Source organism: Anastrepha obliqua, chromosome 3 (assembly GCF_027943255.1).
Source record: "Anastrepha obliqua isolate idAnaObli1 chromosome 3, idAnaObli1_1.0, whole genome shotgun sequence".
NCBI classification, from domain to species: Eukaryota; Metazoa; Arthropoda; class Insecta; order Diptera; family Tephritidae; genus Anastrepha; species Anastrepha obliqua.
In genome coordinates this window covers 1,544,532-1,570,043 of record NC_072894.1, presented here as the reverse complement: position 1 = coordinate 1,570,043, position 25,512 = coordinate 1,544,532, and the positions used below count along the sequence as shown (strand labels likewise).

Below are 25,512 nucleotides of genomic sequence, written 5' to 3'. Positions count from 1 at the left end.
GATTAGATGCTTTGCTGTTGTCGATTGGCTAGGCAACGATGAGTTCTGCGCTTTGTGTTGTTGACAGCCCTCGTTGAGAAATTCGCCTGGAAGGAAACATAAATGGAATTATTATTTAATCCGGTAAGGAATTTACTATATTTTTTATTTTTATTTATTTATTTATTCATTTGATCTATGAAACAATAAAAATAATAATAAGAGGCTGTGCTTAAGTACTAATGGCAAACCTCCGAACTCAATACTGCCGCGAAGAAGCTTTTCATTGAAAATTAAGTGGCGTTCGCAGGTGGCTGATGAAAAACCTAGTTCCGAGATTCTCGCAAAAAAAGTAGGAACTACGAAAAATCAATTATTAGAACAAAATAGGATTTTAATAAGCAGTGTTAATTAGAAAAATACGAGGCAGTGGTTTCCATAGAAGCTTGAGGCTGGTAGCATGTTTGGTATGAAATCTGTAAAAAAATTCTCAGAAATCCTCCGAAAATTGTTATTTGGATCACGCGGGTAGTTACTGGGCATGAGATCTGGATGTATGAGTATGACCACGAGGCCCGTGAATAAAGTTAGCGTTTGCAATGATGATCATTTCTTGATAATTTGCGGTATCATTTATCGTGAATACCAGTCAAGGAGTGATTGAACAGTCGCCCAAATTCGCCGATAACGTTTGAATCTTTCCCCACTTCTCGCCCAACGTGCTTCGGGTGGAAAAGGCATTCCAATCTTGTCGCAGTCCCCCTATAGCATCAATATTGTCGCTGTAACTTTTTCTTATTCGGCTGAGGAATTTGCATCTCAGGGCATGCAGGAGGTTGAAGAAGCTGTAAGCGTGGTGCCGATTGGAGGCACTTCGGAGGATTACCAAGAGCGTTTATAATCGTGGGAGCAACATTGGAATTTGTATAGTTAGAGGGAGACAGATTATTGTGCAGGTTGATAGTAAATAAATCAGCTAAATAGGAAATAAAAAGAAACTGTAACATGAAATTAATTGAAATAAAAAACAATAAAATAAATTTTATTGATTGAATCGATTTAATAATGTGCAAATGCCTTGTATGCATGCCAATTTTTACAGAAACTACTTTCAGTTAGCTATAAGTTGGAAAGTTTTATTAACTAAAAGCACCTAATAAAACATAATACACATACAAACATATAATACACATAAACATAACACAAACTAGAATAAAACTGTGAGGTACGGATAACGTCACATATGGAACAGTTCGCGCAAGGCTGATATGGAAGTATTGCTGCTATAGAACCGTTGCGTCTATTGCGGTCCTGCATTTGACCAGCAGCCGAATTTATTGTCCGCATTTGTATACCGGAACGCATATTATGCAAGATTGGTGTTAAGGGAAAGGACTTTCGATAAATCCGAAGAAAACATGTGTGGTATCCTTCACCCGTAGAATGAAGCTAGGTTTAGGTACCCTAAAACCAGGGGACGCTACCTTAATTCTATCAGGGGATATGAAGTATCTAGGAGTAATCCTCGACCTGGTAAAATCATATATCGTACATCCCAAATAAAGCTTTGAGAGCAATATACACATGTCAAAGGCTTTACGGGTCTGCGGCCAAAGATGGCATGGTCTTATAAGCCAATGATCACCTACGCCTCTTTGTTATGGTGGCCAAAAGTGGATGAAATTAGGACTCAGGTGATGCTTAACAAGGTATACAGAATAGCCGGTCTGAGCGTTACGGGAGCAATGCGAATCTTACAGGGCATGCAAGAATTCTGGGTTCAATCCTGAACTCTCCGTGCCTGACTGTCTGTGACAAGATGGAAAGAAACTGAAATTCTTCAACAATTTCAAGGTGGTCATCAGAGATTGCTCAGCGTGGAGAAATAGTGAAATATCTTTAGAGCAGAGCGTACAGGGCAGTGCCGTAGCTGGAATTGTCGGACTACATTGAAAAAAGGCAATTGCAGTGGGGAAAACAACTTCCATTTTTCAGGCGGAGGTTCCCGCTATGTTAGAGCTATGTGCCAGAGGAACACGTGATGCCAACATCAGCATTCTCTCTGACTGTCAAGCAGTTCTAATACCGCTAGGTAGCTTCTCATTCTTATCAAAGTTTGGGAATGTTTTACAATTCTCGAAACTCTAGCACCAAGAAGTTTTGTTACTTTTATGTGGTTACCGGAGCATGAGGGGTACGAATGGACTGAAAGTGAGGAATTGAAAAAGTGCAAAAGGGTGTGAACACTCAATTCATTGGTCGTGATCCTTTCTGTGGGGGCAACAACAGCTTCAAAGATGTCTTTTTACGTGAGCGGGAACAACGAGGCTTAATCGAATACTGGAGAGCTTAAGTGGGCATGCGTCAATCGAAAATACTCATTGATCCAGAACGTACAAAGGTAGAGGCTATCCTTAACCTCAGCAGAAAAGACAAAGAACTCTACGAACAGGACATAATGTCAATTACAACATGAAAAAATTGGTGCGGCAGAAAATCACGTAAACTCTGTAAAGAGGCACACGAAACAACAGAACATGTTCTATGCGACTGCCCAGCACCTGGGAAGCAGGGTTATAGATCCAAACTTCCTGGTAAAATTGAACTCTAAAGAGCTACTTTAGGATTTATTAATAGCCTAAAACTGGTTGAGCAGGCTACATGTCTGCACGTTATATCTATTCGGTCGCGGTGTACAAATTGCCATTTTATAATAATAATACCAGAACGTCCGGAAAGTCAGCATTCTCAACGTTTGCCGTAAGGTAAGCCCGGGCCAAAAACAATGCAGAGTACAGAACAACTGATTTGTTTGCATACACACATGATAGAATACATGGTTGAGTCTTCCGATTTCGCCGTGTTGCAAGAGCCCATGAATAAATGATTACTTGTTTGTGAAGAGGAAGAGTAGGCGAAAGCAGTGAAATCAACCAAACACAAGAAGTTATACGCACACACACCCACTTTCATGCCAAGCCGTCTTCCGCACAAAAACTAAAAAAACTCCGTTAATTTGTGTTTTCACAATTTAACACCCGGCATTTCGCTTTCATTAGTTGGTTTAGTTTAAATCTCACAAATCACAATATTACCAAGACATTCATTGAATTTTCACAAACATATTTCCTCCAATAATTTCTCCTCGTTGTTTGTTTTGTTCGTTTATTTTGTATAGGAAGGGGAACTGACGTCAGACTTGTCAAAAGCTTCGCCAGGTTATAAGTTTCGTAAGAGTGCGGATTTGTTATGCGCTTTGAGTAGTTTCAACAAAATATTTCCTTATTGCATATATATGTATATTTTTACATATAAATAATTCGACCTTTTAATTATTTTAACTTAATTAAGATCGATTGTGGATAAGGTGGTTTATTTTGTGGAAATTTTCTAAAATTCGGGCATAGGTAGTCCATTTAAAGGATTCTCACAATATCCTACTCGTTTAAATTTAAACTAAACTAACACTGTGAATACCATTCGATTCAACAACACAGAAACCACTACACCGACGACTCACATAACACCAAATGCTATTGGCGAAGAAATATACAGAATGGAACATCAGCATATCGATATATTTACACTTTTTGCATGGGCAAATGGGCGTCATTGCGACAATAAACTGTAAACAAAAAATTATCCGGTGGCGCCTTGCTTGCTCGCTTCCTTCTGTTTGAATCATCGTTGTTTTTGGTTTCGTCACTGTTGACGCTGGGTGTGCAATGCAAATGAGATGGGGTAATTAATTACCTTGGTGGCGTCATGGGGTTAGTTTGTGGCAAATGGTGACCGGGCATGAGATATACGAGCTCCGGTAATCAATGCAGTTATATCATCAAAAAGTCATCAACTCGTTAAACTTGGTGCTAAGTATTGCATTGGAAAATGGGAGAAAGAGTACTGAACTGTCAAATAGTTCACATATACGAGTACATACATATAAAACGCCGTAGAACTGAGCAAATAAGGTCTATGAAAAGTAACTACTTAGTGGATATGAATGAGTGGCTGGTCTTCTGAGTCTGGTAGCATCAATTTGTACATACTTGGGTAGGAGTTTGTGAATCTCAAGCTTCCATAGTTCAATTATTAACTTTGTGTTTAGAAACTATAATTTCTCTCTTCAATGTTTATAATATCTACAAAGGTAGAATTGCGCGCCTCTTGTAACTTGTGTTTATTTGAATTATTTCTCTTAATTATTTAATCCCTTTTTATCACACGACCTAATAGGAAATTTGATGAGGATATCTAGTAGACCAAGTTTGGCGGTAAGGCACAAATCTGCTTAGGTTATAGTAATCCACTAATCCGTTTTTATTTAGATATTGTCACTAAATCATTACTATATACATGTGCACTTATGTATACTTATGTTAACTTTAAGTCTGTGCAGTTCTTTTGACAACAGCTGTGTCCACACTTATCCAACGCACAGTCCGCCAGCACTAAAATGTATTAGTATATTAATATTTTTATATAGATATTATACTCATAAATGGAAATATGTGAGCCATGAGAGAGCCAAAAAATATTGCCTATGAGGAGGAAACTGTAGTACGAATATATCATAGAGCACAATGTTGGCGCGAATTTCACGTTTGTTAAATAAAACCTAATGGCTTACATATGTATATTTATGCACGTGTTTTTTTGTCAGAGTAGTTATGTTAGTGGCGGTGATGTACGATAAGGAATATGTAAGCGTTTTGTTATGTTCAAATTCAATGTGACCAAAGCGTGTCACAATGTGGTCATTGTTAATTTGCAGCTATTGATTTTGTGATGTTCATTCAAATGAGAAAAAGCTTATATATTCCAGTGCACAATATCTACACAACATGAATGCATGCTGCAAACAATAAAGCAAATATGGAAAAGTAGCGTAAACCACCCCGACAAACGGAAAATGCAAATATGTAGTTGAGAAAGAAGTGGCGACTGGCTCAGACGGAGGTATGGGGCGTATGAGTGACATGGATTGTTGTGGGAGCCAACAATGAGATAAATATCAAAATGTTATGAAAACCACTCAAGTCGTACTGCACAGCCAACGAAAGTAGAGAAGCCGGAGTAAAGTGAGAACGTATTTTGCTAAAATCTCTTAGCATCTACTAACAAACATACTTATGTATAGCATATATATATAAATAAAATGTGTTAATCAATAAATTAAGGAAAAACTTAATGTAAGAAACATGACCAGCATTTTGAAGTCCTGAAAATGTCCAAAAGTTTAGCTACGCTGTTCGCAAGACTAACCTCAAAGTATTGAAAAGACTAAAACATTATGAAAAATTGTCCGAATATTCATATTTATGTAGATAATTGTTTATATTCGTTTAATTTGAGCTATCTCGTGTATTATTGTAATTTGAAAATTTTTCTAATATGATTGAATGGTTTCGAAGTGGACGTTGCATGTATCCGCTTAGACGTGTGAGTCACTGTATGTAGCTGATGTTGGAGGCATGCATATACATATATACTTGTATACTGTATATATATACTTATATATATAGTACACATAGTGAAACAAATTTCATGTTCTCAACAGTGCTTTTTGTGCACTTTTTGATCAATCAGTAGGGCAAGTCGAAATAGGGCAAAATTAAATAGTACTTACAATATTTCTCATATTTCCTCAAATTATATACTAGTTTGGTTATTGTTTCTGAAAGTATGTCTAATAAACTTTTTAAATACATTTATATTTTCTAGAACATCGATGTAAAAACGCAAGTTGCTTTTATGCAAATCTATGGTTCCAAATTTTCTTCAGATAAAATTCGGAATCAGTAGATTTTCCTAAAGGGCATGGTAGATTTTTCTAGGTACATGCATGTACATACATAATTTAGGGCACACAAATACATAACTATGAGCACTTATCTTGATGCTCATACAAATAGTAGGGATGTTCTTCTTCTTCTTCTTAATAGGTGCAGTAACCGATTAAGTTTCTTGATTTGCATGCCAAGTGCTTGAAGTGCCAGTGAAAGGTGGCTTACCCTTTCGTTTGCCTTAATTACATAAAGAACAGAGACGCTACAGCTGATCCAAGGTGGATTTATTAAGGTGACAGCATTCACCCAGCTGAATTTTTCACCGTAGGTATGGCTTACGTCAAAATGATATGCTTTGTTTGTATGTATTGGTATGTTTACATTCGTATGTTTACATTTGCTTGCTGATTTTGACGTGATGGTTGGACCAAACGCAACAACAAATACATGTAGGGTTTTACTTATATGTGTTTGCTGTCACCTGTAATAAATTCGCCTTGAGCTGATCGTTCTATCGTCTCTCGCATAATGATTTTCTCGAAAGCCTGTAGGGCAGCCGCCTTTGCATATCTTTCTCCTTATTCGTGCATGTGTGCCTTGCGATAGAACGACTGTGATGAAAACTTTGTGCAGTGTTGTTTTTACATATCGAGAGAGGACTTTACTGTTCAATTGGCTACTCAGTGAGAAGTGACACTCGATGACAAGAGATATTTTCCGTTGGATTTCAACGCTGTTAGTGCTGTTTCCTAAAAAACTAGACTCTCTCACTAAACTGATGAACCAAAGTTTTTCTGAAAGTCTGCGTTGTACTTGTGTAAAGAAAAGTAATTTATCAGTTTTCTCAGGTTGGCGATGTTTAACGTTTTTGCTTTTCAATTTGGGTTTGCTGTGCGAAAAAGCACATATTCAGATTCATTGTATTGTACTAGAAAACCCACAAAACTCTTTTTGATAGTGAAAATATTTGCATTTAAATTAATTTTTGTTTTTCAATATATTCCTCCGCTACCAGCAACTTGAAAAGGAAAAATATCACCAATCTGGCAAAACTGAGAAAATCTGTCACTTATATATACAACCGAGACTTTCGGGAAAACTTGGCTACACCAATCATCTTAAATCACATGGCGGAAGTTTGTTGATATGCCCATTCGACTAGTTTCTTTAACTATTTTATGTGTTAAAATATAAAAATATGACAACCGAGCTATTTAGTTCTGTGGCTCAAACAATATTTTCGAACGTCGGGTCAAATCAGTCACACTGGTGGCTGTCTACCCGTCATAGAACTTGTGTGGTGTTCAACTACTTGAAGAGATCTTTTCCAATTCTGCCAGGGTTGGTGTAATTGGCCAATATAGTTTTATAATCTTCGTTTTCGCGCGCGCCTTTGCAATCAAAAGAAAGATGATAAATGTCGATATTCATTACTAATCCTCTGACATATATGTATGTTTGTATGTACATAACTGAAAGTGGTACTCAAAATAAAATGGGAGCCTCCCGAGATGTTCAACGCGGCTTAGCTGCATATTGACAGTTGAGAGAATAGTAGTACAAAGGTTAGATACCCAGTACATCTACTGACATGCACAGGTACACAGTAGCAATTGTGGTAAGCACACTTTGGAAATTAAGGACACCCCTAACGTTCTGAAATATTCATTAGGCAGATTTCATGTGGCATACAAGCGCGACGTCGAGCAACTACGTATCCTATGATCTCTTGAGTCGATAAGTATAAAAAGTGATAAAGTCAATTGGGCCGGATAAATCACTTAATAGCGTTTTCACCGTGAGGCTTTTCAAAGAAACAGTACGTGGATGTAAACTAATTTAATGACACTGCATTGAGAACTCAAGTGATGGCGAGTAGAATAACATCAACATGCTAATGCTACATACATAATTACATGGCACTCTTGTTCAGCAATTTGCTGATTTTTGTTTCAGATTTGTGGTTATTAAAAGGGAATAGGTTTAGATAAAATAATCTTTCTAAACTGTTTCGTATATACTGGCACTAATTACCAATGAATAAATAATATCATAATATTGCTAGATAAATAAAACTAGTACACACGTATGCTAGAACAAGGAAAGGAAGAAGAAGGAATAGCCTTGTCACCTCGAGTGAAAACCATAATGTTACCTTAATCTGGGTTCCAGCACATAGGAACATTGAAGGTAACGAAAAAGCAGATGAACTGAAAAGACTACAAGAATGCAATTTACTCAAAATACCTCCGAATCGCGGATTTGGTACTATAGATGGAGAGCCCAGACGACATGCAAAATTACTAGAATGTTATGGCTAGCTACAATCTCAAACAAACGTCAACATTGACATAAACATGAAACGACGGGACGCCTGGAGACTCACGTTATGACTGGCTTTTGGTCTATCGGGGAACAAGCAGGAATTGTAAGCAACCAGAGAAAAAGGAAACCATTTCCTCTGTGAATGCCCTGTCCTATGGAAGGAGAGAATGCCAACTCTGGGCAAACCACTATTCGACATTCGCGAACAACTATCTGGTTTAAACGTCAACGACCTAATAAGGTTCTTAAACCACACAGACTGGATATGGTCATGCTGTAAATGACAAATAAAGGAGTTGGTAGCGAGGATGTGGCTACAAAATGGTGCGAAAGCGCTAGTTAGATTCTGGACGAATCACTACTTCAACCAACCAACTAACCTACGAATGCTATGAATTTATATAAAATTTGCTTTTGTTATTGTTAGCGAAAGTGCTGTTACCTATTGAAAATAAAAAATATCATCTTAAATCACATGGCGGAAGTTAATTCACAATGACACTTTAAGTTTTTCCAATATATTCGAACTCCAGCGGCTTTAGTTATTTTTAGCTTATAATCTTCCACTTTTGATTTACAATCGATATCCAACATAAGCATCAGTGTGAAACGGTGACCAACAAGCAAAGACAAAGCATTTCAACTAAAATAAGAGGGATTTACATTGTAATTGCAGGATGACGTGCAGAACACGCAATGTGCGATGTGACAGCCAATCTCAATGGCGAATATTTCATTGTGCACCTACACACCTTCTTTACTAGCGAATGTTGTATAGCATTTCAAGCAAACTGTGTGAAAGAGTTGAAGTTGGTGGACTGACGGACTGTCAACTGCTTTTCGACTGCTCGATGGCTGGTGGCTCACGAAAGCGTCCAAAATGTTTTATGTCGCACAGGGGAGACATTTGAATTTATTAACACGCGGCACTTAATAAGCCACACCTCCAAACATTTGGAGATAAATGTATCTTCGAGTCATATTCCCGTCGTTCGAGGCGCTGTAAATATTCACACATTCAGTAATGATGTTTAAAAATGCGATATTATCGGCGAATTATGCCGGCAATTCGGTATTGGCTGTACTCGCACGTTGTGCACTGTCCTTTGATATTATTGACAAAGCATGTTTTGGTTGATTACTGTTTTCTGCATTTCCGTCATTTGGCTTTAGGTGAGACTGGAACGGAAGACAGCATTTTCTGTTTAAGTATAATTGCCTGTGTTAATTTGATGGCTAGGGAAAGCTAACTACTTGGCAAGTAGATCGACGTTTTTACTGTTAAGCCACATACTCCGTAGATTTGTATAGAAGAAACCTTCCCTTTTGGGTTGAAATTTTTAGTTTAGGCCGAAAGTTTGCATTTATAGATATGACGCACCCAACTACAAATGAGCATAAAGAATATCAATAGCAATACCATCGAATGCGTGTACGACCTGATGAATATGAACGAGGATATAGTACGAAGATTGCTTGCATTTTAATAAATTTTAAATTTTATCTCCAGAAATCTCTTAGATTCTTTGATTTTCCCAAAAATCTTACTTGGCGGTTTTCGCTATCAAATATGTGCATACGGCAAAAAAGCTTGGAAAAATCTTCAACCAAAGATTAACCTGGGGTAGATAAGTTGTAGGGAATGCAACACTTTACTCCTTTACGCATTCGCATTTTAATTGGTAAAATCTTTAGTAATCGCAAAAGAACCTAAAAGATGCGAGTTTGAAATTGGCCGTCATATGACAGAACAAGTAATGCAAATTAAATATTTGGGTGTAGATGTATCTAGCAATCGAAGTATAATAACAGAGGTGCGAGAGAGATGCGTAAACCATGCACGGATATCAGGGTGTCTGCGAGAAATCGTTTGGAAGAACTATTATACGACAATAAAACACAGTACATGGGAAATAAAACACGAATTTGCAAGCCAATTGCAAGGCCGAATTTGGCTTGAAAACATGAAATCGAAACAATTGCTGCAGGCTACCGAAATGCATGCTTCGAGATAGGATACCAGAAGGAAGAAGACGACCAGGAAGCCTACAAATCGATGGGGAAAAAGTTGGATATCTACCTCGACAGAAAATCAAACCCAACAATGGTATGCGATTTATGCATTATATTGTAAAGGAATGTACAATTATTTATGTGTAATTTATCTAAATATTAAAATGTGTTGAAAATGTACATATGCAAATTTTAATGAATACAAATGTATGTACATATTTTAATTTTTGTGTAACCCATGTCCCTGGATAAGCTTCTTCAGTTGCTTAAAATATACAACCCGAAAGCACCTGATAAACTCGCCCTCAGAATAATGGCCACGAAGTCAGTGAGAAACTCTAAACTTCTTGCTGCTTAATGCAAAATACAATCGTCAGAAAGGCGACTCGACTTTGGAGTTCTTTTCCACAAAATTTAGTATCTATAAGTAGAATGAACACATTTAGACGGAAACTTTAGAGATGCGGGAATGTTGCGGGAAGAACCAATAATGTTGCAGGAAGAATCTTGTATGCGGCTATAAATCCGTTGCGGGGAGAGTCCTGTATCCTTAATGTTGCGGGGGGAGAATCCTTTATCTATGTAATAATTGCCCAAAAACAATAATGAAATTTGCTGCTTCAATTGAAAAGTTACTATTTTACAAAATATTCCCTATATATACACATTTATTTTCAAACAAAACCTACTTATTCTCCACAGAAAATTATAACAAATAACAAGAGTTGAAAAACATTAAAGTGTTTCTAATGAAAACATTTTATTTATTTATTTAATATATGGAAAATAACAATAAATTATTATTTTACAATAAAAAAGGAGCACTAGCTGCCAGGGCTTACGGCTCACTACTCTAATAAGATAATTTTTTTACTACAAAAGTTAAGCTATTAGAGAGTTAATTTTCTGGAAACGATTATTAGGCACTATCAACACATGAATTAAAGAAATTAAGTTATGTGAAAGGTTAATTCATAGGATATACGGAAGAATATTTACATAGATGTTTAAGTAAAGAGACTTATGGTTTAAATCAATTTTCTCAGATCCGCTCTAATTAAGTAATCTGTCATTTTCTCAATGTTTTCCTGAGAAGGAGTCTTTAGTATTTCCGATGGAAGATGGTTGTTGAAACTTGTGTTCCTGAGATTCATAAAATGCGTGCAGTCGTCCAACAGGTGATTAACTGTTAATGTTGACAGGGTGCAGTAGGGGCAGGGAGGTGGCCTCTCACCAATTAAAATGTGGGAGTGTGTACCGATTGTGTGTCCAATACGGAGTCAGATGAAGGCAGTGATGTCCTTGGTACGGCATATGGCTTGATAGTTGGGTTTAGCGCCAGTTGTATTTAAGCTTGCATAATGGTGTTGCACTGTTCTCCATGCCTCAGTTCTTTTTGCTTCCAAATATTTATTAATTAGTCCGCAGATGTCCTTCTTAAGCATACAGTCAAATGTGTGCAACGGTTCCATTGCTGCAGCCTTAGCTTTTTGGTCGGCAAGCTCGTTCTCTTTAATACCAACGTGGCCAGGAATTCACATAATTTTGACTTTATATTGATGCTCAATTAATATGCTCCGTATGCTTGAAATAAGGGGTGATTTGTTTCTTATGTTCATGGTGCCTGATATTGTAGACTTGCTATCCGAACAAATGATTGTTTTTTCATTAGTTTTTGATGCAACTATTATGGCTTTGTATATTGCTATAGCTTCTGCTGTGTACACAGAACAGTAGTAAGGTAGTTGACCCTTCGTTATTGTTTCACCATCAGCATTCACTACTGCAAACGCGGTGTGGTCTAGAGTTTTTGAACCATCAGTGTAAATCATTTTCCATTCAGGTCTAAATGGTGCGACGTATTCTCCAAACCCAAACCAAACTATTTTTTCTAATTGCCTTCAAATTCAGATGTTATACGAGTATAACATATTAGGATTGACTGAGCAATAACGGTGTAAAAATCATTAATAAGTAAAAATATTTATAAAGTGAGAGAAACTTAGTAAAAATTAAGGAAAGGAAGAAATGTGAAAATTGAATGAGCCCCCCTGGGTGTGTGGCTAGTAAAGTACCCAATAAAATCGCTGATTATCACCTCCGTATAACCGCAAGTGCCGTAAAATACCAGACAGTACCAAATACCGAAAACTTTGTAAGTTTGGCAAAAGTGGTTGTTGTGCTGTATAAAATAAAATCTATGTTGAGGCGTATACGGCATTATTTTTTAAATTATTTATGCCATTATTAATTTTTATTTTCTGACTTTTGCCCCGCCAATTACGCCTGCGAATTTTGATACATACATATATATATTACATACATTATATATTATTACATAATATAATTGGCGCATCATTTGTTGATTGCTCCATTTTTCTATTGTAGAGCGCATTACGACATATTCTGAAGTGTTTATTGCGTCAGTGCAATGGTTGGAAAATTTAATACCAGTGATGCAGCCAACAGCCCGACATAAAAAGTTCTAACTCATTCTTATTCTCATAGGGGTAACTTGCAATCGCATTTAACGTATTTATTAAATTAAGTTTTTTACTCCGACAAACGTTCTGGGTATGCCACATCAGCATTTGCTCCAAAGTTTGTCGAAAAATGTTGTGCTGCAGGCAGGAAAACATTTTGCATAAAGCTGCGCTCGGCTAGTAATGGGTTGGGTTAAGGTTGCTCATACGGCCGGGCCGAGCTGCTTGAGTCCGTTAGGATTTTCGCATTTTAGAAGATGGAAAAGTTTAAAAATTTGTAAGTTGATTTTAATTTAAAATTACTACGGAGTGTCTACTTGTCTTTGTTTTGACTTTTGCGCTTCCAAGTTACTTTCAAGGATGCTTTTCGTTCGCACACACCTCGAATGCAGTATGTATGTATATGTATTTAATGTATATGTGCACGTATACTATTTGCACTTGATTTAGTTTGAACTTGAAGCTGAGTAGGCTTCTTCGCTCCTTCTTCGTTTGTGCGGTAATTTTCTTTTGTCCCCTTGCTGTTGCTCGTTCAGGTGGAAATGAAGATTATTTATTTTATATTGATTTCCGAAAGCAGTTTGCTTAGCTACCAACCATAGGTATATGACAGTTACAACACACAAAGTGGAACAAAATAAATCCGAATGGTAAGTGCGTCCACTTGTTCGACCTCTGGTAACATTATACTTGTCGCTTTTAAATGTAGTTTTCTGATTTCGTAATTTGGGTTGCTAAATGTTCCCAAATATTATAAGGGTATGTATGTACAAGTTTTCTAGAAATAAATACATAAGAAGTAATGCTCTGCATATTGCACTCGGATTGCTATATAAATCAATGTATAAGTGTAAGCATATACGCACTTACATCTGCATATATGAATCTGCAACGAAGGATGATCCATTTTGCAAACACTGCTGATAAATATTTAAATATATAAAATTAAAATATTATCCTACAGATAGCAGAACAGGCGTGCAGGCAGCTCTAAAAGTACAGAAAGCTCTAAAAGAATCCATTTAATAAAAGTTTGTTAAATTGTGTACCGATTTTTTAACCAAAAAATTGCATTTTAACTACTTTTACATTACGATGAAGGGAAAACAATTTAAGGATTCTAGATAATGTAATTGCTGTTTTAGATAATGAAAATCGCTGTATTGAGAAAGAGGGACCATTTTAAGTAAAATAAATCGGGTTTGCCTTATTTTTAGAAATTCACGTTCACTTCGAAATGCATTACAGAGAGAAGTTATAAGTTTTTTACAAGGTTAGTTTTAACTTTTGCTTCGTATTAATGGTGTGAATCTCCGGTGTGCAGCTTTTATTACAACTGTTCACAAAATTTGGAAAAACAATCTATTTGTTTATACATATATACAGCTGTGTTCAAAAATATAGCAGTGCAGCACCTCACAATATTCATATTAATTTTTCTATATGCTAAACATTAGAAACTGAACTGGTTTTCATATATTTCTAAGAATAGCAAAGAAGAGAATATTGAAAAGATACCGTTAGTTTTCCATTGGTTTGTGTAATTTTTTGATAACTTTTGCGAAGTGCACCGAAAAGTGGCTGTTCATTATTACAGTAGTGGTTACATTAAAGGAAAAACAAAATTGAATAACTTCATTCAAAAATGATTTTCGAGTTCTTCATACTTAATACAGTGTAATATTTAGTTGTATAGCTTTTATTTTTAATAACGGCTTTGTATCAGCTCAGCATGGAATCGATAAGGTCCTGACAACGCTTCAAGGAGATTTCACACCATTATTCCTGAACCACTTTCCAAAGCTCAGCTTTATTTGAAGCATTTGCAGTTGCTATAACCTGCTTAACATCTCCCCATAAGTTTTCGATCGGATTAAGATCTGGGGACTGAGGTGGCCATAGCATAAGATCGATCTTTTCGGATGTAAACCAATCTTTCGCAAGCTTGCTCGTTTGTTTCGTATCGATGTCCCATTGAAATGCCCATTTTATAGGCATTGGGACATATGGCAGCATTGTATTTTGTAATATGTCTACATAAACATGTCTATCCATAATGCCATTTATCATATGGATAGGGCCAACGCCATTGCAAGTCCATATCATTATACTTAGGTCACCGTGCTTAACTGTCTTCTTTGTGTACCTAGGATTATATTCGGTGTTTGGTGGACATCGTACATACTGCCTAGAGCCTGTTCCACCAAATAAAACGATTTTGCTATCGTCTGCCCACAATATGTTTCGCCACTTTTCTGCGGGCCAGCCCAGATGAGCATTTGCAAATCTGAATCGTCCTTTAACATGCTTCCTAGTCAAAAGGGGTACTTTTCTAGGACTTCTGGCATTTAGATTATGCTGAATTAGACGACGACGGACTGTAACGTCACTGACCGAGAGATTCAATTCATCTTTGATAACTTTAGATGATGCTGACGGCCTTATTTTGGCTAAAACGCACAATGCGTCTATCTTCGACAGCGGTTGTTTGGCATTTTCTATCCCGATTTTCTGGCTTTTTTTAATGAATCGCATTAAATATCATTGTAGGTGTGCAGCCAACAATATTTTCAATTTCCTTGTACGTTTTGCCTTTTGCTCTTAGGCTAACTATCAAATCGCTTTTCTTTCCCTGCCCGCTAGAATAAAAAATTGTTACAAGCCCAATGAAAATAATTCACCAAAATATTAATTACTACATTACACTTACTATTGAAATATTTGTTGTACTAATAAATTATCATTATTGGTTTGCAACCACTCACACTAAGCACTACTATAATTATGAACAGCCACTTTTCGGTGCATTCGCAAAAGTCATCAAAAGCTTACACAAACCAATGCAAAACTAACGGGACCTAATCGCTATTCTCTTCTTTGCATCCTATTCTTAGAACACAAATGAACACGTGTTCATTTAACACCGTTTGACATGTCGAAAAATGAATATGATTGTTGTGAGGTGCTGCACTACTATATTTTTGAACACAAGTGAATCATTTTTTTTAATAAAATTTTTAACTATTTATGCCTTTGAACTAAGTACTTCGGTAGTAGCTCAAGGAAAGCATCACTACTTTAAGAAACAATATTTGGTTCATGTTGAAAATTTCGTTTAGTTCTATACTATAGAATTATGGTTCATATTTTTAAATCTGTAAAACCAAAAATATTTTAAACAAAAATTTATAAAATTGGTGTCGTGGCTTGATCTGGCCTTACCCAAGTGGTTTTTACGAAAAACTGTTTCAAAGGGGTAATCAACACAAGCCGTAAAAGCGGTAATCACAGCTAATCAGGTCACCACGAATAGAAAGTACTTTGGCTTTATTCCCTCAAACAAAATAAAATCACAAATCACTTAACTCAGGTAATCATTCGAATACATATTTTGGTACAATCGTTGTACAATCGAATATAATCTTGGACATGACATGATATGTTAAATATAGTCGCTATATGTGAATATAATCGGGAATAAATACCCCACGTCCACAATTTACACACACAAACACACCAGCGAACATGAAAGCATATAAAATGCGAGCTTGTGAAATTGCACTGCTGGTATTTTTCACTTCATTATAAATGTCTTGACATTCAGCCAATTCACACGCTCTATAGCAACGAAACTATTTTACTGTCATTCCTTGTCGCATCGGCTCCACCCCTCTCACCGTAATTCTCCACTTAACAATCATCCTCGATACGTATGCATATACGCGTATGTATTGTGTAGGAATTGGAAATTGAAAAATTATTGGTTAGTGCGCATTGCAGACAAAATTTAACTGGATCGCCCTCCACCCCTCATGTATGCATGGCTACGAGGAAGAATGTATGTACGCATGTATCGCATACGTCGTATGTAGAGTGCATGGTAGTAGAGGCACTAACAGCAACGTCAGATGTCAACAAGTCGCCGAATATAATGCAATTTACCATCTAAATATATCGGGTGTGTTTTAGCTACATGAGAACTAACGATATCGATTACTATGGTTTGGCAGCTGAATTTTTGTTCATGAATCGTTTAACGCCGCAACAATGCTTCCAAATAATGGAAATTTACTTTGAAAAAAAAAATCTGTTCGTGAAGTTCATAGAGCGAAGTGTTGAAGAAGACGCCGAAATGTCGATTCTTCGTCATTTTTAACTCGTTGGCCTTTGTCCTTCGTAAGAATCTTGTCTCACTTGCCTAAAATATCTCGTGCAAGAATTGAGACCAAGTGATCAACGCTTGCGTCACATTTTTGCTGATTGGGTTCATTTAGATTTAATATTCAGATTTATTGAAAAAAGTAGTCGAAAATTGAACTAATGGAATGGACCATGTAACTCGTAGACGCGGCAGACATATGCCAGATACCATATTCAAAAAGTAAATGCCATGAAATTGTCTACCAGATTATAATAAAAAAGGCATTTAATATTTCGGTTTTGCATTATCAATTATTTCTCAAGCTCTTAAAAAACGCCCTTTACATATGCGTCTTATGCATGTATAGTGTATCGTATATTCCTAATATAATTCTGTTTCCGCCTGTGTGCATGTAGTAGTATAGAATTTTGCAGGAAAATTTATTATAAAAAAGGGCTATTGAAAGTATCGGAAATTTAGGTTAATTTGTGAGCTCACTGCATTTTTGGCCCCGCTAAACTTTTTTGCATAAAATGGTAATTTTCATATATTTGGGCAAAGACATACTTTTTTATTAAGTATTTTATCCATTAAAAATAAGTTTAAATCATCTGTAGAATTTTGATGTTTGTTTTTCCTGTTTTGTATTATCATTTCAAGTTTTTAAAGAAACACCCGATACAACTCAAGGGAATTTATTCCACGAAGTCCGCGATCTACTTATTTAGGGTGTTTTGTTACCGACTAGAAATATTTTATGCTACATTCTGTTAATTTTCCGAGGAAAGATACCTAAAAGTTAGGGTCCAACTCGAACGCCCTAGGATTGACAGAAATTTTTATTTGTATCTTGTGAAGGCGGTTCTAAAAAGTACTTTCTTTATATCTATATATTATATTTTGATATGAAGTCTATGCTTACGAAAAAAGATTCAGTCTAAAATTATTTTTTTTTTCTTTATTATTTTACATTGCGACTAGTTACAAAGAAAAATTTTATTAACTAACGAGTCTTCTTCTCCAATTAGCTGGATTAGCGAGAATAGTGGCCTCCGTATTGACGTGGTTTTTTAACCTTTCATCATTGTCTTTTGCTATCTTTTTTATCGTGTCTGCCTTTGAGTCAATATTTAGGTCGCGTTCAAGATCGGAGCTACGGATATACCACGGAGCACCGACTGCACATTTAATAATTTTGTTTGGAGTCTAAAATTATGAAAATTATTTTTTAAATCACGTTAAAAATTGTTTTTGTCTATTTCTTTTGTTTATCAGACGCTTAAAACGAGCAAGAAAAAATGAAGAAAAAATTGTTTTTTCCAGTTTCGTTGTTTATTGAGAAACGAAAGTATTTATTTGGAACCAAGGTACAATGAGCAGACAGGAGCAGCAGAACAGCTGATTTGATTTTCTTCATTTATTTGGTCTCTAAATTGTACCAATATTTGATTACAGGTTTTGACATTATAGGGACCAAAAGCAAAAACAAAATACGTTGCTCTTGTTGTTTTTGCTCTACAGCAACTACCTTTTCAATATGCCTTCTTCTTCTTCTTGATTGGCGCGATAACCTCTTACGCGAGTTTGGCCGAGTTTAACAAAGCGCGCCAGTCGTTTCATCCTCGTGCTAACCGGCGCCATTTGGACACACTAAGAGAAGCCGAGTCCTTCTCCACTTGATCTCTCCTCTTCCTCTACTAGTGCAGCACCAACGTAGGCGGTGGATCTTTATTCGCTGCACCACGTCTATGTCGTCGTAAAGCTCATACAGCTCATCGTTCCATCGCCTGCGATACTCGCCATTGCTAACGTGCGAAGGTCTAAAAATCTTCCGCAGAATCTTTCTCTCAGGCACTCCCAGGCACGCCTCATCGGATGTTGTCACCGGGCATGATCAGAGCCTAATAAAGTGTTGGTTTTGTTTGTAGAGAGAATACTTTATACTCAATTGCCTACTTAGTCTAAAGTAGCACTTGTTGGCAAGAGGGATTCTCCGTTGGATTACAAAGTTGAGATTATTAGTGCTGGCTCCTAGATAAACGAAGTCTCTTACAGCCCCGAAACCATAAGAGTCAACAGTGGCGTGGGTGCCGATACGCGAGCGCGCCGATTGTTGATTTTGTCCTCGTTCACCACCAGACCCATTCACTTTGCTTCTTTATCCAATTTGGAAATGGGAGAAGTAAAAGGAGGCTAAAGAAGTTATACGATAGAGAGTCACCCTGACTGAAACTTCGTTTGGTATCAGACGGCTCGGGGAGGTCCTTGTCCTCTTGGAAAAGCTACTTTTTATTTCAGGGAAAATTCTGAAGAAAAAATACTTAAAAGCATGGAAATAAAAACTTTTGTTAAAAAGTTAGCAGGCAATGGTGTTTTTGTTCTGCTACAAAACATGGTAGTATATTTTTTACTACCTTTTCAAAACGGGTTAAGCTTATGGCCCCTTTCTCTTACTTCAAAATTACATCAATGGATTAAGCATCATCCGAAATCAGTTGTCCAACTTTACACAACCTTTTATTATTGAATCATGTTTCATATTTATCGGCAGCCGGTCATTTAATTTAAAGTACAGTATCAAATGTTTAACTTTATGTTTCCTATAGTATTTTATATGGAGAATTGCATTTGTTATATGGAGCAAGAACCGTGTAATTATGATGCAAATTGCTTGGAGTGTTTCTAATTTTTGAATAAAGTTTCAAAGTTGGATTTATACGGCTTATGTTAGACAACGAGATGTACTTTTATACAAAAATAATGAACATTAAAACAAAGAAAAAGTAGAATAGTCAAAACTACTGAAAATGTTGATGAGCTAGCATTTGTGCCAGGGCTGTGTATGAAATGAATCGTTTCAGAAGTAAAACGGCTTGTGAGAAAATTTACTTAATTTACCATTTGGTCTTATTTTTGTTTAATCGATAAATAGGCTCAAAATACCCGATCATGGCAACGGCCATGAAACGTTGAAGTTTATACTGTGTAAATAAAAACTTGCGAATTCTACGAAGGCAACAGCTGGTAAAATAACATTTTGAAGCTACTTCTTTTCACATTTTGTTACATACATATGTATGTATGAATACTCGTGCATACATACGTGTTTATATCAGTTGCGCTAAATAATTTATTCCTTTATATGTTGACATCCTTTCATAACTTTTAAAACTCAAAGCTAGCCAGAGACTATTTATAATACTTTGTGATAATTTTGCATGAGTATATCTACAACTCAAAATAAATACATTTCAAAGAACATACATATATATGTAAATGGTTACGTGAAAACTATTAAACTTAAGCGAGTTGAATAAATTCCTTAAATCAAATTATTTAGAGTAAAAGTGGGATCGAGGCAACTTTTATTTGGATGGATTGCCAAATGTTACAAGGTAGGTAGGTAAGTATGAATGTATCTCCATATTTGTGGAACAATATTTCATCCACTGGGCTGCCTCCGCTGGCTGTGGTGCCCCATATCCTGCCAACTCGGTGCTGCATGCTCTCGAATGCCTTGGACGATACGAGTACTTGTCTGAAGGTCGTGAATTGTTTCTGGATTATCCGCATACCACTGATCCTTAACGACTCCGGACGGGTGTCAAATCGCAATTGTGCAGCTGTCAACTGGCACTGTTAGTACGGCGAAAAGATAAATGGGCTGTGTAACTGGGTATGCCAAACCTGCTTAAATGAAACTTCATCTAAATATGAACAGACCGCTGGAGTCTGATTTAAGGTTTTGTAGCCGAAATGGCGTGTCCAGCAGCATTTTCGAAGAAAGAGAGCCACTAATGCCACTACTTTAAAATTCACATGAATCTCCTACTCTTTCTATGTATACATATGTATGTATGTGTGCTTGTGTTATGCGATCCTCAGATGACGAAAGTTCTGTTTTCCATGCGGAGATAAAATCCAAAACTTATTTTTAATAAGTATGCGGCCTCTTACTTTTGAAGAAAGAGAGGATAAACCCTCTCTATTAAGACCATTTTAATGGGCTTGGTCTTCAATACAAAAGAAATTGAATGGATGTATGTACAATCTTCTTCCGTTTTTGAAACCAACACTAAAGACATGCCTAGTGCACTTATTATATATATATACCTAGCAAAACATGAATATGATGGACCAAGATAGTATGTTTCCCTCTAATTATGGGCTGAATGGACAAAAAAACAAAAAGATATTTTTTTGTGGCTAAGTATGTATTTCCTTCTTGCGTCATTTTCAAACACTACAATTTGTACTCATACAGCTTCGATTTCGAAAAAACGCCAACTTTTTTTGTTATAAATTATTATTATTTATTAAAGCACTATGAATACATATTACACAAAATAATTTTTAGAAATAAAAACAAGTGCTATCTAGCACCAAAAGCTAAATTATTTCGTATTCGTATTTCGTGCACTGTTCACTGTATTCAACTGATTTTGCACCTTGCGACTATTATCGCTTCTCGAAATGTATTTAGTGATGAAGAGAAAGCGTCATAAACGGATTAAGGGGTTAGGCCACTCTAGGATTTTCAAAATATCGAAATTTTTTTTTTTTTGCTTAAAAGATGCTTTAAACTCTTTAGAATATAAAACAAAAAGTCCTATGCGTGAAAAAAATGTTTATCTCTAATATTTCGCACTTTTGCGCGAGCGCCTCTGACGTCTCTGAACCGACTATTCAAATTTAAACCGTGTTTATCTCAAAACGTGATTTTTCAAAACGGCAAGCAGCATAACTCAAACAATTTTTAATATTTTCACTTGTAATTGTACAAGGATCTTTAGAACATTATTCCGCACTGAAATACGTACGGATTTTTTTATTAATTAATTAGAAAAATTTTTATAAACAATTAACGGTTCCATTTTAGACGAAAAATTCTACTTTTGACTTCAAACATCTGCAAAATACACAAATTTCAATATTTCTAAAATCCCGTACGTATTTCTACAGCTATACTCACGTCGATTTAGAAGAATTTTTTTAATTTGGTTTAGGTTGACATTTACGTCAGTTGTACTGCGTGCCGTGAAGTGCCTTTTTCGCAGGGCGCGTTCAGAGATTCACTCCAAAGGCGCCATTTTGTAATATTTTTCAATAAAAATATTTGTAATTACACTTAAATACATGCTTAATAATACATATACTTAAAAAGTTTTTTCCTAGCACCTTTCTTTCAATGTAAAAAAAATCCTTAAAAAACTGCTTTTTTACAGTAGCTAGAGTGGCGTAACCCCTTAAAGCCTTTCATCGTAAACAACGTTCTTAAAAAGGACATAAAGCTTTGATAGCTTTGAAAATCAATTTAAAAAATTCTCACTATTTGTTAAAATTTCTGTTTTTTTTTGGAATAACTGCAGGACATATTATTTGTTTTTCTGATTCCGTAGTTGACAATTTCAGAAGTGAAATTTAAATTGGGCTAACCTCATCCGAGATATTGATAGGTAAAGAAATATTTATAACTGCCATTTCAAGGCAAACAAACAAATCAAGCACTGTTTCCAAAAACTTGGCTTCCTGTCTGGTGTATAGCAAGGAGACGCTTGTCTGCTATGGTTTTCAACCCAATTCTGCACGCAGTTGAAAGGAGGATTTTCGAATATATGCAATATTGACGACGTTCTTATCGTGGAAAAAAGCAAACACAGGCTGTTTCGCATATTCAAGCTACTGGAAACAAAAGCAAAAAATATAGGACTGAATGTCAAGGCTGACGAAACTAATTGTATGCTGCACTCAGCGTGAATGACAGCAATCTGGTTATAGAAAACTTTGTTTTTGAAAGCGTAAATGAATTAAAATACTTGGAACTCGTCCTATTGGCGAACAGAGACTCATCAATTGCTTTAGATGAAAGAATTAAAGCGGCCAACAAGGCGTTTATGAGAAAAATCGACGGACCTATTCGGCTTGAAGACGACTCGTATCGTATCCGTTACAACAACGAAATTGAAAACCTATTGCCGGTGCGAATGAGATACGCTTTATTAAAGCGCAGTGGATTAAATGGATTGGCCACATTATAAGAATACCACATGATATAAAACGTCCATTAGGAGGAATAAAAAGAGGCTGACCAAGCAAGAAATGGCTTGATGACGTCGAGCAGACTTGAAAATGACGTACGTTCGTAGTTGGAAAAATGTAGGAAATGGAGGAAGATGGTTTATAAAGCTATGGTCCACCACAGACTGTGGAGCTAACAAGAAGAAGAATTTATGGCATTTAGTAAATTTTATATTCTTAGTAGAGATTGATGGAGGATTCCGATTTCCTTGTCGTATACGTTGCATATGTGATCGATTAACTATACTTTTTTATCCCTCCTCTATATTTATTCAATATTATGAAATTAGTGAAAAACAATAAATTAATGAAATAGAAATTGGTTCGATAATTTTTCATTTAAAAGTTCTCCCAAAAAGCTGTGCACATATGACTACCAATACTTATGGGCATACGTAAGTGCAGCGATTTAACTGCTTAAACTTCTCTACGTACATACATACATATGTAGATTAGTCGTATGTGGGAATGAGTAACAGGGGCCGAGCATTAAACGACCAGCGAGATTATGTAGACAAAAAATTGGTAAAAATCGAGATTTAATAAAATGGGCGATGTGGCCTATAGTATACCCGTTTACTTTTCTTGAATTTAGCCGAAATATTATGTTTTCAATACTTACTATACTAAAATTGTCACTTTAGCAACTTGGTTAATCCTTTTACTGCAATTTACGTAAATGTCCTTGGCTAAGTTTACTTCTTCGCGGCAATATATGCATTTTCTGATGTAGAGGTTACAAAAGTTTTTTCTTCCTTATTTCACTGTAATGAAAAATTGCATTTTCACTTTTAATATAATTTTAATAGATTTTTTCTGAAATTTTGTGAGCTTTATAGGAAGATATACATATTTATGAAACGTAATTCAATAATTTGATTGCCTAAATTTTAATATTTCTTGCAGGTTGGACTGACTCTCTTTTGAACGCACTGTGTTCGCATTTTATGTTGATTGGCTTGGAAAGGTTATTTTTCACACACTCAAAATGCACTTTGCTTTAAAAATCTGTTTCCTAAGATTGGAATCGGATTATTATTAAAATAATATCTTCAGACAATTTTTTTAATACTTTTAAAAGTGTGTGACTACAGTTAAGTAAACAATTGAAGTAATTGAAATATTCTCCAATTAATTAATTTTACATCAGCGATGTTGAGGAGATAAACATAACTTCGATAAAATCTTAGTGCACTTTATACTTCTTTGTTTTGACTCGCTCGCACTTGTGTCACTCGCAGGTCACTGCTTTCTTCAAGTTAGTACATTCCTGAGCATTGCAAACTATACCTACAATATGTGTACATATGTATGTGTAAGCCCTTTATGCGAATGTTTCAGTCACTCTTAATTAGTTTTTCAATTTCATACATTCTTTCAAGAAATTAATTATTCCACTAGCTGCTGGTTGCTGGGTGAACTGTGACCTATGCGGCAGCTCGTTGGCCATGAAAGCGCCACTACCCACGCCAATGGCAGATGGTCAGGTTGTTAGTACGCAGTAACTGGTGCTCAGTTGGCCGTATTTGGTTTTTTCACCTGTGCACTAGTTCGTAACTGTACAAGTACACATCGAAGTATGTTTCTGTTTTATACACATACACCCGCATGTATGTACATATACGTATGTTTATATTTGCATATACATCTGTATGCATGTATACGAGTATGAGCTAGATAATTATGCTTAATTGGGTGGGTGTATAATTATTCACTAATTTTACATTCCGTCGAAATTCACTCTGCATTAAAAATGTCGTCCTTCATTGCGATCCTTCGTCAGCGCACACAAAATCATTTAAACTATTGATTTCTTTTATATTTTTGGCACTTTTCAGTAGCAGCGACAGCAGCAGCGGCTGCAGCAGTGAAGGCTGACTATGCTGCTCATTTGCTTTTTTTGACTACAAAGAATTTTTCTCTACCAACCGTTGCCGCAACCGCGCACATTCTCCGCTATGCGTGTATCCTTTTTCGCGCCCGACTTAACCGCTTTGAGCCTCAACATCAACTGAGCAACCGAATAGCCCTGAATAGTCCGAATAGTTGCTGCCAACCACCGAAAAGCATGGCTGCAGCCACATACCTACACACATACAAGTATACCTACACATACACGTGCATGTGAAAGTTGTGCAGGCCCGCTGACCAACAACACTGTACAATATGAAAGCTTTTCGCGACCTCCCCCTCACTGCTGAAAAGGAAAATGTAAACAGGCGCAGGCGCAATACAGCAGAACTGCTGCCGAAAAGCAATTGAGCACTGGAAAAACTTTCGTCAACTTTGTTCAGAAGTTACATCTCCTCTTTGCTAGGGGATGGAAATGCACATGTTTTTGTTTATATTTGGCGGTTATTTTTTCCTTTTTGTTTAACACTATACCCATGTGCGATATGTGCCCGAAGCAGTGAGAAACATTTTATATTTAGTAGCAAACTTTGCGGAAGATCACAACTCTTAGATTGTTGATGAGCTCAAACGAGATGTGCGTCAACAGTATCTATAAGCTCAGTCAAATTGGAGATAAGCATCATTATAGGGTTACGTTCTGGTTAACTGAAGATAATCCTAGCGTACCTCGATGGCCATTCATCGAATTTCCGCTCTTCAAATGGCTTGAAGCACTTGACAGTATATGGGCACATCCAGTCGTAGCCAATGGCGACGAATTTTGTCCGGCGGCTAAACGCAAAGAGAGATT

The 25,512-nt window shown here is 36.3% G+C and overlaps 1 long non-coding RNA gene across 1 annotated transcript; it reads right to left on the bottom strand.

Annotated features, from left to right (window-relative positions):
- Nucleotides 1-2: 2 nt before the first annotated feature.
- Nucleotides 3-24,807, bottom strand: LOC129241389 (uncharacterized). Its single transcript, XR_008582135.1, has 3 exons — nucleotides 24,738-24,807; nucleotides 23,431-23,572; nucleotides 3-86 (listed from the first exon to the last, which is right to left on the bottom strand). It is a non-coding gene; the product is annotated as an uncharacterized LOC129241389 (long non-coding RNA).
- Between the last annotated feature and the right edge of the window lie 705 nt (nucleotides 24,808-25,512).